This window comes from Ochotona princeps, chromosome 22 (assembly GCF_030435755.1).
Source record: "Ochotona princeps isolate mOchPri1 chromosome 22, mOchPri1.hap1, whole genome shotgun sequence".
In the NCBI taxonomy this organism is placed as follows: domain Eukaryota; kingdom Metazoa; phylum Chordata; class Mammalia; order Lagomorpha; family Ochotonidae; genus Ochotona; species Ochotona princeps.
In genome coordinates this window covers 13,000,657-13,015,742 of record NC_080853.1, presented here as the reverse complement: position 1 = coordinate 13,015,742, position 15,086 = coordinate 13,000,657, and the positions used below count along the sequence as shown (strand labels likewise).

At 47.5% G+C, this 15,086-nt stretch overlaps 1 long non-coding RNA gene across 1 annotated transcript in view; it reads right to left on the bottom strand.

Moving 5' to 3' along the window:
- LOC131482956 (uncharacterized) overlaps nt 1-3,178 on the bottom strand; it is a 99,897-nt gene extending 96,719 nt beyond the window's left edge. Inside the window, exon 1 of the long non-coding RNA XR_009247426.1 lies at nt 2,726-3,178. This is a non-coding gene — a long non-coding RNA (uncharacterized LOC131482956). The remainder of the gene's footprint in view (nt 1-2,725) is intronic.
- Nucleotides 3,179-15,086: the final 11,908 nt, after the last annotated feature.

The following is a 15,086-nucleotide window of genomic DNA, read 5'->3' as shown; positions in this document are numbered from 1 at the left end:
ATGTAACCGGGACGTCTTACACTTCTCAAAGATTTGCAGTGTGACAGAAGGGATCACGCAGAAGCAAGCAAGCCAGTAACATTATTCAAACACGTTCCTTCCCTTATTTGTTCAAGTTAAATTAAGACTGCAAGTCTTTCAGATCATTAAGCCTCATTAGTAAAAATTATCCCTCTCACAAGTGGAGCCGATAAGAACATCTTGACTTTTAGGTGATTACTGATCGTTAATCTACTTGATAATATACCTCCTTAAAGATCTAGAAGGCTACCAGCAAGATCACGTGAATGAATAGCAGCAGTCGTGTGTTTGTTCACTCAGTTGACACCTGGTAAGGACCTACCAAGGGTCAGGTGCCATTCTGGGCCCTGAGCATCCGTCCATGAAAACAGTCTTATGTTTAATCTTAGAACACATCAAATAAACACTCTAAGTGGTGCAGCAGTAACACAGGGTAAGGAACACACAAGGATGATGTGCATTCCGTAGAATGGTCACAGAACACCTGGCTAGGTGACAACTGAGCAGAGGCCCGAAGAAGCAAGAGTTAACCATGGTAACATCCAGGGACAAGAGTTCCATGTAAAGGGAACAGCAAGTACAGAGGCACTGAGGCTGGAGTGTGCCTGAAGTGTTTAAGGAATGACAGAGACTCCTCTGAAAAGGCTGCAAGTGCCAACAGGGAGGGAGCTGGGCGCCACAGCAAAGGCCTACTTGAAGAGGACAAGCCACTGACTGGGTGGCTCAAAGCACAGGGCTGACAAGATGTTGCTCAGTTCTTCAAAAAGAGTGTCTCTTCGTTTGAAAGGTAGACACAGAATGAAGGTGGGAGGGAGAGAGACACACCTCTCACCCACTGGTTCATTTCCCACATTCCTGCCACCGCCAGGCTGGGTCCAGCTGCAGCTGAGAGCCCATCCCTCAAGCCAGGTTTCCCACACCGATGGCAGGGATCTGGGCACGGGAGCCCACCACCTTCCAGGTGGGCACTGGCAGGAGCCAGGAAGCACACTGCTCTGGGGGTGCAGGTACCCCAACAGACAAAATGTCTGCTCCGGACTCACTTTTTTAAAGGATCACAAAAGGAACAGTCCCTACTCGTAAAACCAAGATATGTCTCTCATGATCTGTGAGTGAAAGAACAAAAACACAACAGTCTTGAGGTCTGGCAGCTTACTTCTTTGTCAGGAAAAACACGTATACACGGCAACACAACACTGAAAGGATAAATACCAAACTGAATTGTAGGACCGCGGGTCTTTTTTTTTTTTTTAATCTTCCAAGTTTTCCACCTTAGGCATGAATTTTTTAGAAAATTCTTAATGTCGTCTTGAAAAAAATAATCCACTGTATTATGAGGCAGCCCCCATCAGAAATATTACTTCAATACGGAAAAACAACCAAAACGAAAAACACGGGGAACATTTTTTTCCAAAAATGACCACACTTCCCATGCAATGTTTGCCTGCCATGAACCACTGCACAAATCAAACGCCTGCTCAATATATCAAGGTCACAAAGCAGCTTGGTTAATACGTTTATCATTACATAGTAGCTCTGTCCTCTACAGCAACTTCGATACCATCTTTCCAAAGCAGCCACAGAAGGGCCCTTTTCATTCATTTCTTCAGTCTCTTTGATACTACCTTGCCCGCTTCTGGGTTTTTCCACTGTATGCCTCATAGAAACGCATTAAGCCGAAGAAGTTGTTCCAGCTAACCAAGTGCGCTTTTGGCCCTGTCTCCCTGGTGGAGAAGGATTCGGCAAAAACACCAATTGTTTCAGGATGACCTTCTCTCTTGGTTTTGAAACATTGCAACACCAAGCGCCAGTAAGGAACCATCACACTAGCAACAAGGAAGCACGCGTAAGAAAGGAGAGCGCTGTCCTCTTTTTACAAAGCGGAGATGTGTGCACGGGCTCATGAACGTAACCAAATTAAATATACACTAGGTGTTCACGAGACACAGCTGAAAGAGCTCGAAACACACTGCGGCCCGTCCTCCCTGCTGCCCTACCTAACGCTCCGCTTCTCGCGGGGCACCACGAGCTCAGGGGGCATCACGGCTCGGGAACGCGAACCAGGCACCTCCAGTGGACTCGCCTCACCTGAGTCCGCGTCCCACCCACTCCATCCCTTCCCAACAGCTTTCCTCGAAGGCAAACTCCACAGCCCGCTGCCGCGCCACTCGGAGCACCGGGGAACCCGGGGTCCACGTGCCGCGTTTCCGCGACGGGGCGGGCGGGCGGGCAAGGGTCCCAGGATCCAGGACGACCGTACCCCCGAGTGGTGGTGGTTCGAGTCCCGACGAGGCTGCCTCCCCCACCCCACCCCGGGGTCGAGCCGACGCTCTTTTTACACCGAGAGGCACCGCTGCAGCCCCCCTCTCCGCTCCCTCTGAGCTCCGCCGGCCCCGGGGGACCCCCAGCTCGCCGCCGGCCTCGAGCTGAGGTGATGACAGATGGGCGGGGGGCGGGACTCCGAGGGGAAGGGGCGGAGCCTCCCGGCGTCGCGGGGTGCTGGTGGGGTGGGGGTGCCTGCTGGCGGCTGACAGAGAAGACCGCGGGACAGCGCGGGCCGGGGCTGCCGGGGGCCGCGCGCCGGGCGTGGCGGGCAGGCGCTCGCGCCGACACAAGGGCTGACAGGCGGAGAGACACACGGACAGCGGGCGGGGGGCTGACAGCCGCGGGGCACTCGGGGCTGCGGGCCGCGGCGGGCGCTCACCTGGCAGCGGGCGGCCGGGCCGCTCTCCCCGCGCTGCGGGCCTCCCTCCCGGCGGGCGGCCGGCCGGCGCAGGCCCCGCGCAGGCGGCGTCGACGCCGGAGCCGCGGACTGCTGAGCGGCCGGGACGCAGCTGCACCAACCGACTCCGGGCCGCTCGGCTTAGCTCGGCCGCGCTCGGAGCCAGTCGGGCTCACTCGGCCTTTCTCGGCTCGGCTGGGGGCGTGGCCCGGGGGCCCCCCCGCCCAGGTCGCCGCCGGCGCCCTGGGGGCGGGGCTTCAGAGCGGGCGCGATTCCCCCCCCCCCGACGTCGCGTGGAACGAACCTCGCCCCGGGCGCATGCGCGAGCTCGGGCTGGGCGCCAGAGGAGCAGGCAGTGGGAAGGGATGCTGCGGTCCCAGAGGTCCCCGGTTTCTGAACTCAATATCCTAGCCAAGGAGGGCCACGCCAGGCTAGACTGTTTTTCTTTCATTCCACCAAGGCTTCCGTGCAGGTTTGAAATACAAACAAAACAACTTCTGATCACTGTTTAACATTACGTCTTCAGACACTTGAGCCGGGAAGCTCCAGTCAGCCGCCTGGCATCCAATACTGCTGGAATTCCAGGTCTGCATTCATGTGGCAGATTAATGCTTGGCCAGGTGACTTTGGCCATGTGAATCTCATCCGAAAAGGGGCAATGAAATATTACTAACTAAGGCAATAAAATGATTCAAGGGATTAAATGAGAACGCGAAGAAACCTTTCTCCAGAGTGCCTGCTCTACTTTTCCTGGTAGCCCCATGGCCTGCGTGTCACCTGTGAAGTAGTCGCCCAGAGCAGGGGCTTGTTTTTGCTCATATCCAGCACCTGAAGCCTGGGCTGACATACGCAAGTTCTCAAAAAGTATCTCTTGAAGGGGTGAAAGCCTATAAGGGAAGTATTGCTCCAATGCAATGTCATGTATTCAACAACGTTTTCTAAGTATCTGCTCTGACCCAGACCTTGTGGCACGCAGAGAAAAGCAAAGAGGGACTTCGTGTTTCAGAGGAGATGGACATGTAGAGACACACAAAGGTATTTCTGAAAGTTCATGGAGAGTGGAATTCTAAATTTATTTTCGTGCAAAGAAATTTGAAATCTGTGCATCATCTGCCTTTTCCACGAGCTTTGGGTGCACAGAGGAGGACATGTTTGGGGGAAGGTTTTCCAGGGGAGACGCCATTGAGACTGCGGAGTCGGTAAAGAGATTCTAGGCAGAAAAAAAAACCACAAGCACTTAATACCAGTGTTGGCAGTTATGTCACAAATAATGCGTGCCCAAGGCAGAAGATTTTTTTTCCCGTAAAAAGTTAAGCAGATTTCAGGTGATCCCTATAATAGCACCACCTGCCTTCCCGTTGTGTGATTTTTTTTTTTCCAGCAGGAAACTGACGGAGTTGATGTACTACAAATACAACCTGGATGCTATCTCATTGGAATGGTCTACACCGGTGAGCATCTCTGTCGGGGTCTTGAAAGCCAAAACAGAAAACACATGGAGAATTTTCTGGCTGCAAGTACCAATAACCTATCAGACCAATTTAAGGAAAATACAAGAACACTTTATCTTTAGGCTTTTTAGGGGGAGACCCACTAAAACCCACTCTGAGAGGCCAGACCTCAGCTGGGCTCGTGGACGGACTAGAAGCATACGGGTGAGAGCCAGAGAAACTAACCCTGCCAACTTAAGTTTTGTCTCCTTCCAGTTATTACAGTAAAGAGTATGTCTACTTAGCCACTCCCACATACATGATACAGCTCCAGATATCCAGAGAGAGATTAACCACCCCCCAAATATTCCAATTTCAAAATCCCAGAGTAGAGACTTTTTTTTTTTTTTTCCAAATTGAGTCACGTTCCTACCCCAGAACCATCATGGCCAGCTTACTGGTCATGGAATTCACTAGAAAACCACCTCTGTGGGCCAAGGGGGGAACTTTCCGTAGGAGAGCAATCTTAAAGTAAGTTCCCCCAGAGAACCACTGGAGACTCGTAGGAGACATATAAGCGTAACACAGGAAATGATTTTTTTGAGTTCCTGATTAAGCACAGTCAAAAGGCCCTTTCTAAGGTAGCAATCAAAACAGGAAGCTACTCTTCCCGAAAAACCCGTGGACAAAGCCTGGAGCTCGTCCCATGAGCTCTCAGTAAACACGTGTTAGGATTGTACTTCCTTATATACACCTTAGAGTGAAGAGTGACCATGTAATTTGGCATTGGTCAGTAAAGTACGAGTAGAATTCCATCTCTTCCACGTCCAAAACCGGGTCTCAATGAGGTATTTGTATGCTCATGTTTCATAGCGGAATAATTCACTGCGGCCAAGACTGGAACAACCCAGTACCTTTCAAAGGAAGAGCAGAAACACAAATATACTACAAAGATATACTGTGAAATAACAGCATTAATGGAGATGAAATTGTGACAGATGTTACAACAAGGATGAATCTTGAGGGACATCATGCTCTGCCAAATACAATTTTGTAGGAGTTGCAGTGAGCATACACACCAAACAGACCGAACTACCGAAGAGTTTGTTCACAGTTAGTGACCTGGTTGTAGAAGGCCCCATAGCTGATGAGTGGTAAGCTACTCAACTAACTAGTTAAGCTATAAGCAGCCTGAGTAGTCCCTGCACTAGATTGCAGCCAATTAATTTGTTGGGTATCACCTCTCTTCCTATAAATGCTGCCTGATTATGTTGTTGAAAAGCTCTCTGAACTTGCTCTAGGTGCTGCTCTGCTCAGATAAATTCTATGAGATTGAATTGTCCTAAAGGACTTTTCCTGGTAACCGATATTTTTAAATCTACCAATTAAGAAAAGGCAAAGAACAGAGGATTCCACTCAAACAGTACCAGGAGTAGCCAACTTCATGGGTTCAGAAAGTATGGTGGCAGCTGCCAGGAGCTGGGGGAGGGGGGAACAGGAATCTGTTCAGTGGGTGCAGAGTTTCAGTTTTACCAGATGAAAACCACTCTGGAGATAAGCTGCCCGACACTGTGTATGTACCTAACACCAGTAAACTGGACACTTAAAATACTGATTATGGGGCACGGCGGTGTGGCCTAGCGGCTAAAGTCCTCGTCTTGAACGCCCCGGGATCCCATATGGGCGCCGGTTCTAATCCCGGCAGCTCCACTTCCCATCCAGCTCCCTGCTTGTGGCCTGGGAAAGCAGTCGAGGACGGCCCAAAGCTTTGGGACCCTGCACCCGCGTGGGAGACCCGGAAGAGGTTTCAGGTTCCCGGCTTCGGATCGGCGCGCATCAGCCCGTTGCAGCTCACTTGGGGAGTGAATCATGGGACGGAAGATCTTCCTCTCTGTCTCTCCTCCTCTGTGTATATCTGGCTGTAATAAAATGAATAAATCTTTAAAAAAAATACTGATTATGGTTCACAATTTTTTAAAACTGCAACAAATATGAAATGGATAATGAAAAAAACTTATCCAAAAGAAAGAAAGAGAAGAAGGAAATAGGAACAAAAATCTAGGTAGGCCAAATAGAAAACAAATAGCAAGATTATAAAGTAGTTTGGAACCATATCTGTAATTACGTTAAACATGAATGGGTTAAATGTTCGAATGACAGGAAAATACTAAAGATTGAATTTAAACAAAAAACTCAGACTCCTTGGCAAATACATGAGCAATTGATAGGACAGTATGAAATATAAAAACTAGAGACTTGTGTCATTCATGAATATATGTACATCCAAAAACTGACATAAACCAAGTCCAGCACCTTATTCCAGAAAGGAAACAGTAGCTTTATATAAAAAGTAATTCACCCTGTTACCAAAATGAAAAGGAAACCATTATATGATCATCTTATCAGATATAAATGTGCCATTTGATCAAATTTAACATTAATTCATGAGAAAAGAGAACTTCCTAAGCCAAAAAGAGATAAATACCCCCAAATAATGGTAAACACAGCAAGTCAGTGGTGAGATGTTAAACGTCATCCCTGGAGATTGCAAATGAGACCAGATGGACACGCTCAATGCCACACTGTCCTGGAGGTGTGCACTGGCTCAGAGATACAAGAACAACAAAGCAATAGAAGGGATTAGAGAAGAACAAAGATCTTTTGCAGACATTATTGTAGTAAGATTCGTGTATACTACACCTTACTATATTCCAGCAAACATCAGATATGTGTTGTTTAAAAGATACTTTTTGAGATAGTAAAAAAAATTTAAAAGGGCAAATATCTATAAGATGGATCTAATAAGACAAGTTAAGACCATTATAAAGGAAACTTAACATTTTAATAAGTATTAAAGAATAAATGTAGATTAGAAAACTCAGAATTGTCAAACTATCATTATCTCTAGCTGGCCTCTCAGTTTATCTCAATATTATGCATCTATCATTTTCACCACTCAAGTCCACTTGATTATCATATGAAATTTTATAAGATGATTATGTCTTAAAGTCTGTTTTATTTATTTGAAAGGCAGAGTTACAGACAGGGAGAAACAGAGAAAGATCTTCCACCTGTAGGTTCACTATCCAAATGATTGCAACAATTGAAGCCAGGAGCCATGGTCTCCCACATGGGTAGCAAAGGCCCAAGTAGTTGGGTCATCTTTCCCAGGCACATTAGCAGGGAACTGGATGAGAAGTGGAGCAGCCAAAACTCCAACAGCTGCGCACATAGCATGTCTGATATCATATGCAGTGGCTTAACCTATTCTAACACAGTGCCAGCCCCAGGATGACTTTAATGTAAAACTTACATTAAAATAAGGCCATGAATAATCAAGATACTCCTGAAAAAGTCCTACACAAGGTGTAAGGAATTAATGAACTGATAAGATTTATGATACAATTTTAATAACTAAAGCAGTAAGGTATTAGTGTAAGAGTAGACAAAAAACAAATGGACCCAACAGAGAGCCCCAAAACAGATTAATGGAGGCGCGCATTTGGCTTCACATTTAAGATGCCTGTGTCCTATATCAGAATTTTTTTTAAGAGTTATTTATTCATTTTCATTGGAAAGGTAGATTTACAGAGAGAAGAAGAGAAAGAGAAAGCTCTTCCGTGTACTGGTTTACTCTCCAAATGGCTGCAACAACCAGAGCTGAGCAAAACTGAAGTCAGGAGCTTCTTCAGGGTCTCCCACATGAGTGCAGGGTCCCAAAGCTTTGGGCCGTCCTCAACTGCTTTCCCAGGCCACAAGCAGGGAGCTGGATGGGAAGTGGAGCTGCCGGGATGAGAACCAGCACCCATATGGGAAGCTTGTGCTTGGGAGGTGGAAGATTAGCTAGTATAGTCAACATGCTGGCCCCAGAGGCAAATAGTAAGATTTGTATTTGTACTTGTATCACCATTTTGGAATTGTGTTATGAAGTTGAGCAGCAGAGACATAACTCATGACCCAAAGATTCTGTTCCAAAGTCCATGAGAAGTGTGTGTCCAGATCCAACCATAGGCATTTACAGGAATGTTCAGAGCTGCATTATTTATAAGCTTTCCAAACTGGAAATAACTCAAATGTTCACCAGCAGAAAGCCTAAATATGTTTTGGTTTCATGACTCAGTGGAATGCTATCTACAACAATCCAAGCAATGAACACACAACATGGAAGACCCTTAAAAGGAAAATGGAGTAAGAGCCAGGCATTTGGCACAATGGTTAAGAGGTTGCTTGGGACGCCCATGTCCCACACTAAAGTGCTAGAGTTCAAGTCCAGGTTCTGCTCTTGATTCTAATTTGTCTCTAATGTACAGCCTGGGAGGCAACAGATGCTGGCTCATGTGGTTGAATCCCTTGCCACTCATGTGAAAGACCTGTGCTGAGTTCCCGGCTCCTGGCTTCAGCCCAGCCCAGCCCCTTACTGCTGCAGGCATTTGAGGACTAAATCAGTGGAGGAGGGAAATGAATGGGGAGTCAAAGAAACCAAGGCAAGGAACTGGGATGGCCCAAGTTTGTTATGCTAAACCTTCATCAGACCTTGAAGACCATGACAGGTCAACAGGTACAAGCAATGCCTGAGGTCCCCAGGCACATTAGTAAAATAGGGACAGATAGCTTTGGAATAATTCCCAACAATGAACATCAGTAAGTTTGGTGCATCTTTCTCAGGATTTTTTTTGAGGCATCTAAACATTTTTTTATTATATAGAAGTCTATAAGAATGACACTTACTATTGAACTTTTCAACCTGAGAGTAGATGTTAAACATTGGTCCATTTTAACACACATGTGTAGAGATTGACTTGATACTTTTGGGGGTGATGTACAATCATCACCTTAATTATGGTGGTGGTTTCAAGGATACATACACAGGTCAAAACTCAGACTGTATGCTTTAAAAAGGTGTGGTTTAAGGCCCAACACAGTAGCCTACCGTCTAATGTCCCTGCCTTGCATGCAATATATCCCGGCTGCTCCCTGCTGCTTGTGGCCTGGGAAAAGTAGACAAAAGCCTTGGACCCTGCATCCATGTGGGAGACCCAGGGGAGGCTCCTGGTTCCTGGCTTCAGATCGGCTCAGCTCCGGCTGTTACCACTACCTGGGGAGTGAACCAGCAGAAGGACAATCTTTCTGTCTCTCCTCTCTGTAAATCTGACTTTCCAATAAAAATAAATAAGCATTTTTAAAAAATAGATGTGGCTTAGTGTATGTCAATTGTACCTCAATAAAAGTGAAAAATTACTGTTTCTGTTTTCCCTGTTTAACATTGGCCATCGCACCTATGATACAGATACATCCATCATCACCTTCTGTCACCTCGTACAATTCTAAGGTGTGCATTCCTATTTTGTCAATTTATTTCCCAATGCTTTCCTTGTCTCCAATTGCCCTATACTAGAGGCACACTGTGACACAGTCTCCTGCTTGTTTTCTTACAGCGCTGAGCTGACTTTCTTCAAAACACATCTCCAAAACTGAGACCGCTGGGCCAGGAGCCCACTAATTTCACAGAACGGACTAAGCAAGTTGTTATTCCCACCAGCTGGGCCTGGAAGTTTCCATCCTTTTCCTTTGGATTTCTGATCCTTCGTCCTTGCAGAAAGGCAGAGGGGATGGGCGTTGCTCCTCAATGCCCCACTTCTGTTTGGTATCGACCTCATGGTTGCTGACAAATAATTGTTTTGGCTGTGGCGCAGGGTTGTGGTCATGCCTTAATGATGGAACTGATGAAATATCTTTTTTTAAAAATCATGTTTTTGGAAAAGGGTGCAGTTAGGACGGGAACCCTGCACCCTTCCATCCCTGGACTCATCTTGGCATCCCTTAAGGTCCCCCTTCATGAAGGAACCAGTCCTTGGCGCTAGGGTCCGTGTCTGAACCAGAGAGGAATGCGGTGAGTCAGCTAGTCACTCGGGGACACCTCAATGAACAAGGCCACGGGAAGGAAGTCATTACACAGACAGCTGGGCTGTAAAAAACAAACCTTACTGCAGCAAACTCTGCAAGGCAGTGCGACTGCGTGGTCCATTACTCAACAGGGCTGTCTCTGCCACGCGGCTCCCAGCTCGGGTATGTGGCTCACAGCCCTGTCTTCTGAGCTGCCTGAAAAGCCCCGGGGTGAGAACTCCAGGACAATCCATGGCTACCTTCTCTCTCCTTCACTCTGAATTTTAATTCTGTCATCAGCTCCCTTCTTGCTCTTTCTTCCTCAACCCACTTACCCTCCAAAGAAGGAAGGAAGGAAGGAAGGAAAGAGGGAAGGAAGGAAAGAAAAAGAAAGAAAAGAAGAGATGGAGGGAGGGAGGGAGGGAGGGAAAGAAAGAGAGAGAAAGAAAGAAAGAAAGAGAGAAAGAGAGAAAGAAAGAAAGAAAGATTTCACACGTTCACACATGTGGTAATTTGGCAGGGAATCCATGAGGATAAAATACTGGCATGTGATATGAAGGCTCCAGTGAGTCAAGCAGAGACTGGGCAACAAGTCATATCAGCCGGGACAAGGTCAAGAGCACTGGGGAAAGAGGCCAGGGGCATTAGCAAGGAACAAGACTGCTGCATGGAAGTGAGATCCATCAAAGGCACAGACATGCCCTCACCGGTCTTTGCTGGAGACCTACTGTGTGCCAGACACTCTTCTTGGGATGTATCTGTGAAGATCAAATGTCTTAGCCTTGTAGAGCGTAATTCTTGAGAAGGGAGAGAGACAAAAGCCAGCCATAAATTATCTAACACAGAAGGAAGTGACACAAGCAAGAAATGGTGGAGTTGGAAAGGTGACACTGAGTGGCTTTAATGTTGGTGACTGAGTCAGCTATTTTGTGGATCTAGGCAAAATGCTTTTGCGATGAAGGAATCAGCATAATGGCATTGAATCCATTGGAGAGCTGCATACGAAAAACAGCACTCAACCCTCCCTTTCCCCTTGCTCATTCTAGCCTAGGAAGTGCAAAGGCAGTGGCGAGTGTGAGATGCTTAAGGATCCATAAGGAAGAGAAGGGTAACTGCAGAGTGAGTGAGGGGAAGCCCAGAGAAGGAAGAGGACAGAGAAGGGGTGGGGAACTGGGAGCCACCAGCAGAGGTTTAATGGGAACTGACTTTGGTTTTAACAGCATCCCGTTTTCAGATGTCTTTAGACCTCTCACAGTCTAACGTTAAGTGTAGTGCAAAACAAAACTGTACATTTTGCTGCAGATGTTGGCTCTGTGAAGTGGATGAAAGTGATGTCAGAGACAGCAGGAATCACACACAGCAGGGACAGGTGAGGATCTGGCAAAAATGCTGTGAGAAGAGGATGGTAACGGGGCAGGAGCTTAAAAGTGATTTAAGGAAGGATTTAGAGAAGAACGCCCAAGGAGTGCAGAAAGATTTTTTGAAAGACAGTTGTGTTTTTTTGGAAAATACAATATTACATGAAGATGTCATGCCATGCAAATGTGAAATTTCCCACCTGTTCCCAAGTTATTCAATTATCCTTCAGTTACACTAAAAGAGCACAGTAATGTATTAGCTTTTTTGTTGCTACGTAACACATACTTGAGAGGGGCAACAGAGGAATGGAGGTGCTTACTCCAACTCATGCGTTGGGAGACTCACATTCAAAATTGGGTTGCCCGGTGTCTGAGGAGAATGGAGGATGTCAGAATGCATGCAGAGGGAGGATCCCATAGCGAGCCAAAGAGAGAGAGAGAGAGAGAGAGAGAGAGAGAGAGAGAGAGACCGCACTTGCCTTGCAGAGCCTCTCACAAAAAGTTCATCTCAAATTTATCAAAGTTCATCCCACAGGAACCAAGGATCTCCTACCAGGTTCATTACCATAATTGAATCAAACCTCCATCTTTAATCTACCAACCACTAACATTTATCCATTAACCATTAACTGAAGACTTCATGGTTTAAACATCCGCATAAGTTGGAAAACCAAATCCTGTTCAAGCTGTACAAAGGAGTACATGTAACCAACATTTTGTTAAGTACATTTTTGGTAAATAGAGTTAATCATTGGTTTCCTTTACCTCATCTGTAAGAAGGGTTACTTACCCCTTCAGCAGGTTGCTGTAGATTCAATAAGAACATTCACAGATGCATGCCACTCATCATGGCTTGCTTCCATCTGTGTGCCAGGCACTGTGTGAGGCTCTGAGGGTACAGCCATGAGTAAAAAGGCACAGCATTGATCAGACAACATATAGAAAGTGTCAGGGGGCCAACACTGTTGGGTAATGGGTAAAACCGCCACCTGCAAAGCCAGCATCCCAAATAGGCACCGATTCATATTCTGGCTGCCCAAATTCCAATCCAACGCCTTGCTAATGACCTGGGAAACACAGCAGAAGACAGTTCATGTGTTTGTATCCCTGCCACACCCATGGCAGACCTGGCTGAAACTCCTGGCTCCTGCCTTTGGCCTGGCCCAGAGCTAGCCATTGCAGCCATCTGGGGAGTGCACCAGCAGATCGAAGATCTCTCGGTTTCTCCCTCTTTCTCTCTGTATGTCTTTCAGATAAATAAGCAAGTCTTTTTTAAAAAGTGTCGCATAAAACACTAAGATGAAAAGACACAGGAAGCTGTTGAAGGAAGATGTAACCTAGTCAAAAGGTAATTAATTACTCATCACTGCAAAAGAATTACTACAAAACTCTGCGCTTTGAACAGCACCCATTTGTCAGCTGCTGTGAGTCAGGAGTCTGGGTACAGCGTGCTTGACTGTTGTATCTGGGGACATGTGATGCTGCAGTCAAGGAGCCATCCCCATTCGGAGGCGTGGTTGGAGGAAGAATCACTCCCACGACCACTCAGTCACTCGGAGTATGGCAGGACTCCTGTCCCCATGGCTACAGAACTGGCCCGGCTCCTTGCTGGCTGCCTGCAGGAGCCCCTTGCCCTGTGGGCTTCTTCAATGCCGTTAGCCTCCTTGAGGCAGCCAGACACACCTTAGGAGCTGGTCTGCTAGCAAGCCTGAGGTGTGGCACAACCACAGGCCCCTGTTTGCTATTTTACATCAGATCAAAGCAAGTCATGCATCCCACCCTCTCTTCTAGGGACGAGATGACTGGCAGATGGGAGGAATCCAGCGGCTCAGCCTCAGCGCTGTTGCTATGGCCATCAAAAACAAGTTGGCCTCAATTACATGGCCAGACGGAGGGAAGAACTGTCCAGGCACGGAGGGGCAGGGAAGAGCAGTGCACTTGACTTTTATGGGTCTGTAACCAGCAACCCCGTATCTCTGTCCTGCTCAATAGCCACTAACGGCTTTCTCTGTGCTTGAGGCCGGAAAGGCTACATCTTTGCATCACCTTTTCCTTCCTAGCATCCATTCCTTTTCCACCCTACCCAGGCCCACTGCCCAGTTCCTTCACAAATATACACAGTTTTCACCTATATGTCCTCCGTCTGCACACAGACCCATTCCTATGTAGCTCAGGACCCAGCATAAATAGGTCTTCCCAAAACAATAGTCCTGAATATCCATTCACGTGACTTGCAAAGCACAATGAGGCATGTGTCTATGGCAGATGGAGAAGCCTGGGCAGAGGGAACATGCAGACAAGCAAGACTAGGCAGTACCCCTGCCCAGCTTCAAGAACAGGGGCAGTCTGTAGGTCCTGACGGGCTTTAAACATGGTAAAAATCCCCCTTGATACAGCGCCCCCTTCACATGCTCTTTTCTCAGGATTCTTCTCCAAGTCGGAAATCACAAAGGGATTCTGACGCCTTTCCGGGAACTGCCCAGCTGCCGCCCACACGGCCAGACAACTTGGCTGGTACCAAAGGCTTGGGCAAGAGCAGGAAGCGACAAGGGAAGCCTGTTGCGTTCCAGCCTGGGATCCCGGATCTTACCCAAGGCTGGGAAAGGCTGGAGACAAGAGGCCCACCCCCCACCCCCAGCCTGGTCACATCCCAATTTGGAGGAGAAAAATAATCCAGGCTGGCCGCGCAGGGTAGAGTCCGTCCTCAGAAGGCTGAGGGGCATAGTTCGAGAGTGTAGCCTGCGGCAAGGGTGGGGCTCCTTTCCCAGCCCCGCCTCTGCCCTAGCCCAGGAAGGACCCTGGGGCTGCGGCTTTGGAATGGTTCTGGCACCTGCTGAGGGCTGAGTCTCCACAGGTGCCTTCAAAGGCACAAGCTGAGGATCTAAGAGAGAGAGGCGGGCTGGCACACCCTGGGTCTCTTAGCCCTCCCTCCAGCTGCAGGCCAGGGAGACCTTTCTTTCAAAACCTAGTACAGCTTCTCTCTGGCAGAAGTTTGCAAACAGCCCTTCTCCAATCCTCCCACCTACAAGGCTGAGCCAACCCCAAGTGGCACCGTGTGGCCTTTGTATACAAACTGGTCACTACACCTGAAGTCCGGTCCCCACCCGTCTGCATCTAATTGCACCTTCTTTCTCAGCCTGGGAAGTCCCCCCAGGAGGACTTTGTGGGGTTGCTTCAACTCAGCTGTGAGCTGCAGGCTCATCCCAGCCTACTCTTGATCAGATCATGTCACAGCTACCTCACAGCCCCAACACCCACCCCCAGAATGGGTAGCTCCAGTACCCGGCATAAGTACGGTAAATATTATGTCCAACAGTGGATTCTTCAACGACTTCATCGTGTTTGGAGTGGCGAGATTGGCAGCAATTCATAACTGGTAAACTATCAAAACCACTTGAGCAAGTATCTCAGAGCACGCCCCACATCCAGGACTTTGGGTGGGTGGGAAACTGGGTGGGGCTTCTCCCTCAATATCCCCATTTACCTCAGATACGTAAAGGAAACAATATGGAAATAATAGTCTTTTTTTTTTTTTTTTTTTTTTAGTGGTAACCAAGATTTTTTTTTTTTATAATCTATTTTATTGTGTTGTTGACAATCTTTACATAGTTAATTACAGTTAAAGAAAGAAAAAGAAAAGAAAAAAAAAAGGTTCAAGGGGATAGGGAAGTG